The sequence below is a fragment of the Chelonus insularis genome, unplaced genomic scaffold (genome assembly GCF_013357705.1).
Source record: "Chelonus insularis isolate UGA/USDA-ARS -01 unplaced genomic scaffold, ASM1335770v1 contig_8_pilon, whole genome shotgun sequence".
NCBI lineage: Eukaryota > Metazoa > Arthropoda > Insecta > Hymenoptera > Braconidae > Chelonus > Chelonus insularis.
Window position 1 is genome coordinate 357589 of NW_023276778.1, and position 14410 is coordinate 371998.

General features: G+C 31.5%; 1 protein-coding gene across 1 annotated transcript in view; it reads right to left on the bottom strand.

Moving 5' to 3' along the window:
* Positions 1 to 14410, bottom strand: part of Rim (Rab3 interacting molecule) — a 244107-nt gene that overhangs the window by 4811 nt on the left and 224886 nt on the right. The window lies entirely within an intron of this gene.

A 14410-nucleotide genomic window follows, 5' to 3' on the forward strand; every position in this document is an offset into this window, starting at 1 on the left:
GAAATAAGCGATAGAATTTTCATTCATTGAATTTTGATTATGCTGATAAGCATAGTGAATATTGATAAATTACAACTGTTAAATGTGTACTAATATGCATTTCTCATGATTTTTTATGTAGATTAATATCCATTTGCTCCTTATCTTGCTCTAAAATGTGGTTATGTACAGACGGCTATTTCATTTCTAAAGAAGGGGCATTGGCACAAAAAATACGTGTCTTTTAAAATTTTGACGTAGAATAACATATATGAGTCACTAAAAAATCAGAGGTGGCACTTCGGGATACTTTTTCTGTTAGTGGCATTAGAAGGTGTTCAGTTGTAGATCAATTTTTCATTTAATATTTATTTGAAGTTCATGGAAGAATGGATTTTAGTAATAATAAGCAAGCAGCAGAATTTACTTCAAATTGTATCTCTGCAATGGTCACGTTTTAAATAATAACTATCGCACATGAGCAAAACTCGCGTAGTTTAAAATTGTCTATACACATGCGCATATAAGTGGAAAGGACAGCCAACACGGCCAGTCTGGTACAGTTAAAAATTGTCTTTGCTCATGTGCATCTAAGTCATAGGGCTAACGAACTAAGAGACCCATTTCCTCTTTGCGCAGAAAAATATGCAGAATCAGAAATTTATAGTAAAAGATACGGTAGTGTCCCGTGCGCCAAGGATCAATCGCCTCCATCTTTCTCTTAAATCACTACGACGCTCTACCGAGTCACTGTCCAAATTATCAGAATGAATTTTGCTGGTAACACCTTGAAATTGAAGTATTTTCTTTATTCTAACGAAATGATGGACTGATATCAAGAATTCTCAAGGAAAACAAATGATTGCTTTCGATTATGCATACTATTGAGTATCATTGTTGCTTTATTTATAATATACGAAATTGAATAAATTTCATTGCGAAAAAATTAAGTTCAATGAGAGTTTATTCATTGAGCTATGATTCGTTTTTTTTTATCGAGTTAGTGATTAGAGTTTTTGATTGATAGAAAGTTTCCTCACTAACAGACTGTAAAATGAGTGACAAGTTATTCTTTTCGTGCGCCAATATACAGTTGATTTAAGTATTTTCAAGAGAAAAAATGAATTGTTTTTTTTTCGGTTATGTTTATAATAAAATTTAGTACGTTTTATGACACATTCGACATAACAACCAATGACTTGACACGACTGTTTAGTTCCGTCATGTTAGACCTCAAACGGTAACTTTTTAACCTCGGTCAAACTTAGCTAAAATATTTCTAGGCATCCTAATTTGGACTAGGGATCGTTTTAAAGGGGTTGTGAACTCATCATCAGGGTAAAAAGTGGGTAAAATTGTATTAAAAGCGGTTATCACATTTTTCAAGTGAACTATCATAGATATAAAAAAATGTTTTAAACAAAAGTTCTAGACAATATTATAAAAGGTTCCGACACTGAGTGCGAGAGAGAAAGCGTTTCGGACGCACTCTTACCACTCATTGTTTTTCACTTATGTTACTCCATTATATTGATGTTATTTTACACCGAGATAAGAGCTGCAATGTTATTTTGTGATTTTTATGAAACATTCCAATGACATAACGTACATGTCACTATTTATCATATCACGTGTTACATCGCGGAAACGCTTAATGTTTATATTACTGGGTTCACATAACATTAATATTATTTTAATTTAACAAATACGTTGAAGTTATGAAATTAAACTATTCGGATTATATAAGTGATAAACATTGATTCATGGGGTTTTTAAAAGGGTACAGACGAAACAGCAACATAATTTGACAAGGATGTTGTTATATTAATATTATATTAATGTTATTGTATGTATATATTATATGTATGCAAAAAGGTTTCGATGTTATATAATGGTAATGTTAATGCGTTACAAAAACATAAGGGTCACTATCGTGACATTTTATTACAGTCTCAATTCCATGTAAATGTTGAGTAACATGGAAGTAACAATTAAGTAGCCAAACAAAAAATTCAGTAGAAAGAAAGGAATATATTATAAAAGAAGAGTGCAGTCAATTATAACCAGCTGTTCATTTTTATGAGATTCTGTACAAACAGGGCCGCCGACCAAAGTAGATAAAACTGGTAGTACGGGTGACCGAAATCCAAACCCGCACGTGGGGCTGCAAAGTAAAAAACAATATGTAGAACCAGGTGCTTTCGGTCAATTGAGGTTGGACTCGTAGTGGTATGTCGTAAGGTCTTGGGCAAGATGCGTGTATCCTCGTGCCTTTCTAAAGACGCGAGAATATCACGTCCCAAGTAACGCCTTCTCTAAAAGTAGAGCCACTCCCAGAATTATGCCCTATAAAGCGAGGTACTCTAATAAAATGTCCTTCTCAGGACACGAAAACAAGGATTCAGTATAAACAAATTCGACTTTATAAATGCACAAAAAAAAAACGAATGTCCTTTGCATCACATGATTGAAGTAAAATTTCTTCACCTCCATCTGTATTTATGTAACGATCGAATTCTAAATACGTATTTTCACTTATTTATTGGCTTCAATATTTTAAACAAAATCAACATTTGATGTTTTTATAAAATCGTAGCAGTCACGCCAAGTTATTGGTTGTACTGTTGATTGTGTCACAAAACGTACTAAATTTTTTTAAAAAACAACCTAACAAGGAAACCTCGCGAGGTGGTCACTATCGATTTAGCTGAGGTCTCTATATAATAATCTACGTCGAAAATGATGAGCCACGTATTTTTTTTTCTGCGGAGAAACGATTTGAAGGGGTAAAAATCATCCCTAAAGTTGACACCCTATAATGATGATTTTTAATTTTCACATATTTCTAATCGAAATTCTCCAAAATGACCTTATACGTTAAAAACAACATAGAAAGTGATGAAAAATACCTTTATTTACATATATATAAAACTTGCGGATATACTTTTTTTTTTATTAACAATAATAAAAAATCTATAACTCAAAAACTATTTATTATTTTTTAATGAGACCAATTTCGATCAGAATAGAATAAAAAATTACGAGATACATGTCTTTGCAATTTTTAAAATAACATCAAAATCGATGCCAAAAAAACTATCCTTTTTTTCGAAAAATCTATAACTCAAGAACTAAAAATTATTTTTTGATGGAACCAATTATTATCAAAAGAGTATAAAAATTTACGTATCTTTACAATTCTTAGAATAACATTAATGACAGTAAACAAAATCGCAATTTCAATTGTTATTGATTAATTATTTATCGTCATAATAATCACCGAATAAAATTCCTCATAATTAGAGACTGAGTAGTTTATGATTAGTTAAAATAGTATTTTTTGTTATCGTCATGTGGGCAAACATAGACATAATTCTTATCACAGTCAGTGATAAACTATTTTTGAGGAAAATTATTTCTGTAATTGTAATATACAGATTATTCAATGCTAGCATTGTAAATGAATGTAACATATTCTAATCATTTGAAAAATTGTAACATTATTTTTTCACATTCATCGTTAATACTGTAGTGAATGGATATTTTTGCATCTTGTATTCATTTTAATTTTGGTTAATAGTCATTATTTTATATGTGTATAAAATTGTGTGCTTGAAATAAAAATATTATTATCTTTTATTCTAAAAATTGTGTAACACTCAATAGTTAAAAATGAAAGTTAACCCCCTTAATGTCATTCGGATACGTTTAACAACATTTTAAACTATGAAAATTATAGAGACACCTGTAAATGATGCTGAAATACAATTGAAGAATCACTTTGAACAAATATTATTGAATGCAGTGAATGGGTATACTAATATCGAAATGATGGAGGAGAATTCATTACATTTTGGAGAGCCATAAAAGGATTAGGAACCAGAAATTATAGAAGACGAAGAATATGCATCTGCAATCCATGAACCAAAAGTGCCTGATAAAGCATGTACTACTGATAAAGAGAGCTTAAGTCATGATTATAAATTGCGAGCAGTTGAGTATTGGCGAAGTAGTAAGAAAAAGAATTTAAGTATCGATAGTGTTAAGCAAAAATTTAGAAAAGTACAGTCCACTCGACAATTAAAACGCTGGGCATATCAATTGAACCAAGGTGGAACATACAAAGGAAAAATAGCTTAAATTTGCAAATATACGTTGGAAAATTTTAAAACTGCAATCGACACTTGGATGATAGTCCATCATTCCGATTTAAGAAAATGGGCATTATTAGCTAAAAAAATTTACAATTTGATGATCTCCGTTTTCAAGCATCTCCAACGTGGATACTATCATTCAAAAGAGCTCATCGTATTGTTTCTCGTAAAATTAACAAATTCATATCATCAAAAACGATTGAAGATCGTAAAATATTAAAACAAACATCAGAAGTATTCGTTAACGATGTAAAATCGAAAATTCAATCATATGGTTTAGACAACATAGATAATTCTGATCAAAGTGGCTCTTAATTAGAGGTACATCCAGAGAGTACTTTAGTTCTAAAAGGAGGAAAAAAAATAGAGGGCACAGTTCAATCAGTTTTTTCGACAACTTATATTTATACTATACAACCAACGATATCGGCTGATGGAAAATTCCTTACTCTCCTCTTTTCTTGTGTTAAAAGAACCAACTGAAAAACTTGGTCTACGGGTAGGAGCATTGCTTTTTAAACCAGATAATCTACACATAGAAATATCGAAATCTGGGAAATTCACTTCAGGTAAAAAATTCAATTCAAATATCATATTATATGATACATTCTGAAACTTTATATCCTGATTTTTTTCAAAACTCTTCAAAATCTTGTTAAGGGATGTATTTTTTCCAAATATTGAAGGAAAAAGTTTACTTCTGATTGATTCGTGGACTGGACATTTCTGAAGCTCTCACGCCTGCCGAACCGCCGATTAAAGAAATTGAGATAACGATTATTCCTAAAGGGGCTACTGGACAAATTCAACCAGTAGATGTTTTTGGATTTCAGAAAATGAGAAACTTTGTATGACATTTTCCAGACAGTGACCTATTACGAGAAGATGATTTAAGTTTACATTTGAGAAATGATATTATTAAATAACAATCACTGACTCATAATCAACTTTCGTCTCTGCAATACATTTATCTTTTTCGTTATTCATGTTTTAAAAGCAATTATACATTTATTAAACCAGATAAATTTAAAAATCCAGTCGATTGGGCATTTGGAGGTAACTATAAGTCTCATTGTAAAATTCCAGGATGTAAAAATATTGCAATGATCCGTTGTGCATGGTGTAAAAAATCATTGTGCCTTGAACATTTTTACAATGATTATCATATATTTAATACGTACGATAAATAAATGATTCATCTTCTTCATTTTGATACAAATCTGGAAAAAAGGGAGTATTTGTTTTGACATCAATTTAGATGTTATTTTAGAAATGGCAAAAATACGTATCTCGTAAATTTTTATACTCTCTCGATAAAAATTGGTTCGGTAAAAAGATAATTATTAGTTTTTGAGTAATAGATTTTGTGTTATTTTTAAATAAAAAAATGTATACCCGCAATATACATTTACAAATAATTACAAATATGTGAAAATTAAAAATCACCTTTATACGGTGTCTACTTTGGGTAGATTATTATATAGATACCTCAGCTAAATCGACGGTGACTACCTCGCGAGGTTTTCTTGTTAGATCAGTTGGTGGAAATCATGAAAAAAAGGATTACAGATGAACGATTATCAGAAATTATGTGGACTGTATTTTTTAGATAGTTGAATGCTGGAATAGCCAGGACCGTTGAACGGTGTCACTGAATCGGCTGACACTATTCAACAATAACATTTAACTATTCATTACCCGCTAAATTAAAAGTAATGAGTTAGATAATAAGAGAGTCCATCTTGTAATACTTTAAAATGAGTTCATTGAAACTGAGTCTATGAATTGTCTGTGTACAATCTTGAGTTCACCGATAAGTGGACTGATGACTAGAAGATCACTGGAAAGTTTTAAGTTTTTCAGCAAGTTGTTCGTATATAGATTTTGTGTTTGTGACAACTTATGAAGCCGTGAGGCATCAACGCCGCCATATTTCACGCCTTTTGCAACGAAGGTGCTGAATCAGACTTACTCGAGCTTATTGTTGAGATTTTATGAGAGTTGAACTGTCTACTAAGTTCACAATCATCACGATAGATCATTGACTGATGAGTTATTCCTTTTTTGAGGAATATTCTGGAGAGTTTTCTGAGTTTTCATTAGAGAGTTTGACTGCGTGAGCTGTCTACGATTATACATATATTGAGTGGACGGCTACAACGAGTTGTCTGTCGGTTGGCATCGTCCGATGATGCCCTGGAGTTGACCAGACGTACACCAAGTACGGACACAGAGAAATACTGGCAATAACCGAAGAATACTGACTGACTAATACAGAACTGAACAGAATTGTTCTACTCAAAAAATTGCATTCTAGAAGCTTCTAGGTCCTTGAGAAGGGATATTTACTCCCAGGAGTTAATTGGAGTAGTCTCATTGACGTAGATGAGTTGGCAGGAGAGACATTTAGTTACCTGATAATTCGGTGGGAAGAAAGAGGTCAGGTGGTAGATAGAATACCTCTGACGAAGTCAAAACAATTTTAAATATTATGGATTCTTAGATCGTAATAATTGGCGTTTAATGATTATAGGACTTTTTGTCGATCTATTATTGCCATTATTTATGCTTGGCGCACATTCTTGTACAGCTCAAAAGGAGAGGGCTGTTTCTGATAAGATATAGATTGCTTTGTGATATAATTGAAAATAAATGAATTACCTTGCAATCATCATAAATAAATGAAAGAAAAATAGAATTCCATCGTAAATTTCAGTTTCTGCCCATTTAAAACGATTTTATTGCAATAAAAAAAAATTCATTTTTATTTGTGTGATATAGCTAGTAACGTTATTTCGATGAAAAAAAATTTTCGTTGTATATACTCGAATACGTTGTGCAGATCCCATTTTCAATTGTTTACTACAAATTTGACTGTTATAAACAAGGAGAGTGTGTTTTCATTCATCTTATATGGTTTGTAGCTCTTTTTCAAATGAAAGAAAAAATATCTTGCATTCATCCGATTTTCAATTGTTTATAACAAATTAAATTGTTATGAACAAAAAGAGTTCTTTAATATCTGTGTTATATGTTGAGTAACAATTTTTCTGGAAAAAAATTTGATGCAGTTTCGTTCTGGGGACATCTCCAAAAATAAATAATTTGTGTTGGGATACATTGAAATTGTTAATAAATTCTTTTAGGCCGTATGATTGATGGCGCAGATCAAGAGAAGACAGCGGGAAGTCATCTATACATGCTTAATTCGGGAAAAAGTGGAGGTGTTCCTGGAACAGAACTGTACTCGGAATATTTTCCGTCGGTAAAACTTACATACATTGCATAGAACAAATTTTTAATCGTTCATAACATGTTAAATTGTCATGAAAAAAAAGAGTTCATGTCTATTTATGACAAATGATCGGTAACTTTTTTTCGGTGAAAGAGAAAATTATATGTTGGAAAAACTCAAATATCTTGCATAGATCTCTTTAACTTATATCTCTCTCAACATTCGTCGCTTGATCACACTTCCTGTAACGCTCTCGTCACGCATTCACCGGCTGACTGAGCTCGTTCAAAATCCATTCAGATCTTGTTTATAATAATATCTTAAAAATAAATTTTGAAATAAAAAAAATGCTGATATCTTTTTGACTTCTTGACTTTTTGACTTTCATTAAAAGACAGAACATTAAATTTTAAATCATAATTCAATTCAAATTTTCCTGATTCAATTTTATAGTAACGGTACACATAGTCATAAGTGAATCTTTATTTTTTACGAAAATCAAATACATATTCATTTGTTGAATCATCCTTAGAAGTGTCTTCTAAAGAAGATATTTTATACAAAAAATTCAAAAGTACCCTTAATTCACAACCTTACATTAATAATGCTAGCGAAAATACAGTAGACTCATGCCTAGAAAAATGATAAGCTAACAAAAGAAGAACAATCCAACCATTCTAATTCCTTTGATTCTCATTCATGAATTTTGACGACGATTAAAGAATAGTTCTATGAAACTTTACAACTAGAAAATTAGATTAAGGATGTTCTAGACGTTTGAATTCTAAAAAATTCTTTACTCATTTGAAAATTTCTGATTTCAATCTTCTACCTTGATCAGAATAAATTTTTAAACAAACACTCTAGCTACAAAACGTTTAAGAAACTAAAGATCTAGTAATAGTAGAAGCTTGATAATTAAGGAAATAAATTTTTCCAGATCTTCTAGTAAAATAATTAGTAACAACAGGAAAATACTTATCTTTAGAAAAAATTTTAATGAGAGAACCAAACCTACAAATCGCAACTCTTTCAGTATGAGAACCAACATCATAAATTTAAAGAGTATCACATGATTTCTCATAAAATTCCTTTTTTGCAAAACAAACCTCACATTTCTTACATCTTCCTTAAGAGTAGCCCAGAAGAATCTTTATTGATTTTTAGAAATTATGTTACAAATATCGAAATGACCAGGAGAAGGAGACTTATAAGCTTCAGAAATTATTTTTCGTCATACCCGCGCGGAAGTTCACTTTTCCATTGGAGAGGGGATGAACTTTCCACACAGGTATAACAAAAAATCATACTCAGCCCTAGGGGAAACAATTAAACTATCATAAATCACGTGTTTACAACCCTCGCCTTCGGCTCGAGTTGTAATTTTACACATGATTTGAACTAGTCTACTTTTTCTCCCTAGGTGTAAAATGTACGATAATTAACGTTTTACGAGAATTCTATTTTTTTACTCCAAAGAATTATAGTAAAGTTAAGAAATTTTAAAATTTGAGTCCAAAAAAGAAATTTAAGATATTATTATCGTTCTAAAATTTAATCCAATCGGAGTTATTATTATTTTCAAAGACATTATTAAAAATATTTTTATTAATGAAACCTATTTTCTGACATTTTCTACAGTCACACGAGCTCTGAAATTAACTATTAGCATTTTCATGAGTTTTAGCAGGTGCAGGTTGAACTCCGAAATCGTATTGAAACAAAATTTCTGACCAAAGAGCAACTTGATCTATAGGATTTCCCAAAGAAAGTAACCTATCCAAAGAAGCATGATCAGTTCTAATAGTGAATCGTGTACCAAGAAGAAAAAGATAAAAATTTTGAGAAGTTGTATGCATCAATACATAAATGATTTCTTCGGCTATTTTCTGTAAACAAAAGTTTCACTGAAAATTTTCGGATGATCATAATCAATAAGAGATACTGCTTTTTTCCTAATAATAACTGTACATTTTGAAAACAGATTAGATGCTCATATTATTATTTTGGCATTCATAATTTGATATGATTTTATCACGCTTTAAATAAAAACTTCCGTACAAACGAAAATCCTAACAAGAATCATTGGTATCCGAAGTGTTCGCTGCAGTACCAACTATTGCTTAAAGAAATATGTGAGTATGAGAAGAAAAAGTTGCTTCAAAAGAAGTAACGTATTCACATTGTTGAAGGTGTAGCATTATGGCGATTTTTTTTGAATATTCTAACGATCACATACATAACTCAGTGTTGGTTCGGATACAATCAAGTTGGCCAGAAAATAGTGAAATACTTCTACTGCCTACACATCATACTTATAAAGTATTTGAGTAAAAGTATTTCAAATACTTTATTTAAATACTCTCAGATTATTTGTATTTGAATTACTTTTTTTGTTTGTAATATATAATTTGTAGTAAAGGAGCAGAAATTTTGTCTTACGATAGAATTCGAATTCGTTACTTCTATCATCAATACTTACAAGTAAATTTTTTTTTATTAATACTATTACACAGCAATAACTCTCTGTAATTGGCTTATTTGCGGACAAAGTCTCGGAAATCTGCTAATTTGTATATAAGCACAAAATTTTTTTTTTTTTTTTTAATTTGCGAATCGTTCGTACTTGGAGGGCTTCAAGTCAGTTAGTCGGAAATATTTTAAAGATTGTAATGCGTGATTCTGTAACTGGCGCTTGAGTCGACTCACTGGACCAATCATAGAGTAGTATTTCTCTTATGACCCAGCAGGCAACTCTACGGCCTTAATGACGCTAACGAACACGAGGTCTGACACTTGTGGTGACAGTTAGCTCCAGGCAATTCACGCGACCAAATCTTCAGTTCGTGCACAAAACTTTAGTTTTTAAGTGAAAATTTTTATCAGAGATCTCTATCAGTTCATTACGAACAAACGTGACCAGTTATTTTGATGAACATCACTGTTAGTGGTCCAGGTAGACCAGTTTTGTGTTGGTGGGTGCGAAATTGTGTAGGCACAGATGCTATATTGCCTCACCGAGAGGTACATCTACGATACACTGACGAACAACTCAGTTGTATGTGTGTGACTGTCGCTACATAAGAGACTGATTTAATTATGTCGAGACAGTTATTGTTGCTAGAACTTTTCACTTTTCCATCCAATTCTTCCTGGATGTCAGAACACGAATACTTTTACTAGTATTTTTTTATCTGAAAGTGATTTGTGTACAATTCAGAAAATCTCAAGCCGAGTATTTATATTTTTTTTGAATAATTTCAAACGAGTGTTCTTGATATGTATACATATATTTGCTTTATATTATTTTTAAGAAGAAAAAACTTAAAAGTATTTGTATTTTTATTTAAATACTTTTTAGAAGGTATTCTTTACACGTCTGTTAACATTCAAAAACATACAGTGTTGTGATGACAGTATACTGTTAGTAGACTATTCAACTATTAACTGATCCATTTTTAGAAAGTATAATCAATATTTTTACAAATGATCCAACGAATGATACTCAATACGAAAGTAAATGAAAAATGTGTATTCAAAAGTTTAAATTCTCCTATTTTAACAATAAATTTAGCGATGACTAATTTATATCGCTCCTTTAGCAACTGAAACATCTTCATGAGTAAACTTACATAGTATAATCCCATTCCGTGAAAGGAAAAAGAATGCAGATGCAGAAAATTAAGATACAGAAATTGAATAATGGCTTATGAATTCGATTACATTAGATCGGCTTTCACTGCAAATTTGAGAAAATTCAAATATTTAATAATCGGACGCTTGAATTATTAACTGCCCAGTAAGAAGTTATAGTAATGAGTCTGATTTTGTGAATCCCGAATTTTGATATACCTTCACGTTTCATGATCCCAAGAGTCGAATACAATATATTTACTGTAGTTCTTCTCGATTATCTCGCGACTAAAAAATGATATCGACGCGGGACCAATTGCTTTCGACACATAATTACGCAACTGATAACTGATTAAGTTTTTAACAAACCTTTCTGCGGAATTAAAAAGCTGAAAAAAATGGCAAACAAGCTAAATCTTATCATTCTTTTCACTGGGAAGTTAGTCGTGGGGACTTTTTGGGTCACACTCAGGCCACTGGAGAGCACTGATATTTTAATAATTAAATGATTCATTTTTCATAATATTAAACGCCAGAAAAAATATAGCTTTTTAATAAACCGCAACAAACTTTCAAAATTTACCGAAAATACTCCTACAGTTTGTTCATGGTGTTTGACATTATAAAGTAATTGTTGAGTATTTTTAGTAATTATTTTTATGATATTTTCGTACGATTTTTAACAATAAAATCTGTTTATAATTTCACATTTTATTATTTTTATTCCGCTCGCTAACATTAGTAATGTCAATCTATACCATCATCAATTTACCGATAAAATATAAGAATTAGAATGCAATAAGAATAATTAATACTAATAATATACAATCATTCATCAATTTTTCTATAATTTTATCAGTAGTATTATCTAAAAAAGAAATCATTTCTAAAGGGGCATAAGTAAAAATTACATTGAAGAACTTTGCACTGAAAAATTTTTCAATATGCAAATCATCAATAATTACTACTTGTTACGTACAATACACCGTTAAACACTCCTCGGGTTTACAATTTCGAATGTCACCAACGAACGACAGCATTTTTAGATTAATTTGTTAAATGCTTTGAGTATCTTATTACTGAATATTTGAATTGCCATTAATTTGCAGTGATAATGTCGGAGGAATATAAGATAAAAAAGCTTTCTCTCATTAGAGACGTAATTCTTTTGATTGATAATATGAATCAATCATTAATTACTAACTAAATAAGCGGAATACTATATAAAATAATAAATAATTCATACAAGCTATTTACAACACTTTTCTACTAACTTTCAAAATTTAGATGCAACATTCAATAAGCATTGTGTCGTTCCTAGTGCATACTTAATCATTCTGATGATTCAAATGCATAAATGCATAGCTGCCACGTCTACGTCTAGTCTATAGATAATCTATAGGCAATGACATATCCTGAGTCAGAATTTTACTATTATTTTGCTGCTGAACCCCCTAAAAATCTATATTTTCCCACTAAACCCCCTGAAAAAATTTATTTTAACTGCTGAACCTCCTGACAGAAATTATTTTGTCGCTGAACCTGCTTACAATACTTTATTTAAAATAAAAATTTTCGTCTTCATCCAGAATATCTACGCGTTTTCTATAATTATTATGAATTTAGTAATGAAATCTACATTATTAAATTAGTTTTATCAAAATTTGACGATTAAAAATTATTTATAATGATTTTAAATAATTTCTAATAGTTAGTAATGGTGACGACATATTTTCTATAATATTTTATTGTTTATAACAATACATTATTATATTTAGTATGATTTTTTTATTACTACCGAGTACAGAATGTTTTTATAAACTATTTTTAATAGTATTCAGTTCTTTCTATTAACATTTATTTAAAAAAAAATTATTAAGTTTTATGGAAGATGTCTTAGAATGTCCCGCCTTCCCCTGCACTTAGCCACAGGGCCTTTGTACAGGGTCTGTTTGCACAGTAAAGGCGGTCGTCTTATGTCTTAGGCCTGCAGGTTTCCTAGGTTCCCAAGTTGCCTTGGTTCCCTTCTGAGCCCCGAAACAGTCCCTGTCGATTTCCAATATATATATTATGGTGGTACGAAAGAACGTTATTTCTGCCTTTGGAGATTCTGCTAAGCCCCATGGGTCCCCCGGTTTCCTCAGCCTTAGGTAGGCAAGATCTATAGGCCTGGTGTCAACCTAAGAGGTCGTCCCAGTTCCACAAGAAATCGTCCTACCCTCGGAGATTCTACCGGTTACCTCAAGGGTCCTGGTTTCAGACTCAGCATCAGCAAGGCTGTACTACAATGGGGTGTCGCCTGGTTCCCCAAGGGCATCGTGGCGGCAATAGCACTTTTTGTACTATTCAGTCATCAGCACGATAGCTTACGCCCTTGACTGCCCTCTGAGAAGCCTCCCGCTCATCCTGGTCAGAGAAAAGACTATATTATAAATGGGTCTTGTCTCAGCCGGGAATCGAACCCGCTACCCATAGTGCGCTAGGCTGGCACCTTACCACTTAGGCCACGATGTCGGTAAATTATTAAATTACTTTTAATAATCAGTGATTATTAATTGCAACTTTTAAATATTTTTTATATTATTTTGAATATTTTAATTAATTTTTCATTATAAGATTGAGTTACGATTAATAGTACTTTATTTATAATATTCATTATTGTGGATTTAAATAAGTAAAAAAAAAAATTTATAAATTCGACGCAGCGCAGTGGATGCAGGGACTTGGACTCGATCTCTCGACGTTATGCAAAATTCTCGTGTACAGAACTTAGATGGGTGACCACCGGGAACACTAACGTTTTTTTTCTACTTCTTGCTGGACCCCGTGAATGAAAAAATCCCACTAAACCTCCTGAATTTTTTTTACGTTAAACCCCTTAAAATTCTTCCCGCTGTAGCCCCGGAATTTGTATGAAATATTATGCCACTGAAGGTGCTGAATCGGGAATTATGAAGGGGGTTCAGCGGCAAAATATAAAAATATTTTATATTGTTTTTCTTATACGGAAAAATAATTTCTTCCCGCTGATGCTCCTGACTTTCAGGAGGTTCAGCAGCAACATAAGAGTAAAATTCTGACTCGGGATTTCTTAAACAGTTACAAATACTGTTCTCGTCAATTTTTTGATATTTGAGTGGTTTCAAGATTATTTATATAAATTTTTCTACATTTTGTAGACATTTACCGTCTTCAAAGCCGTCAATAATTTTAACCGATGAGTGAGCTCTCTAATCGTCAATTGATATAAATTCAATATCATTCAGTTAAATCTTAATTTTCCCGAAACTTCTCAAAACTTGAATATTCTTTATCTAATATGTGTGTTTATAAATGAAGTTGTACTGACATAAAGTATTATATATTCAATTTTCTAATGATCATATTATGTTGATAAAAATTCTGTTCA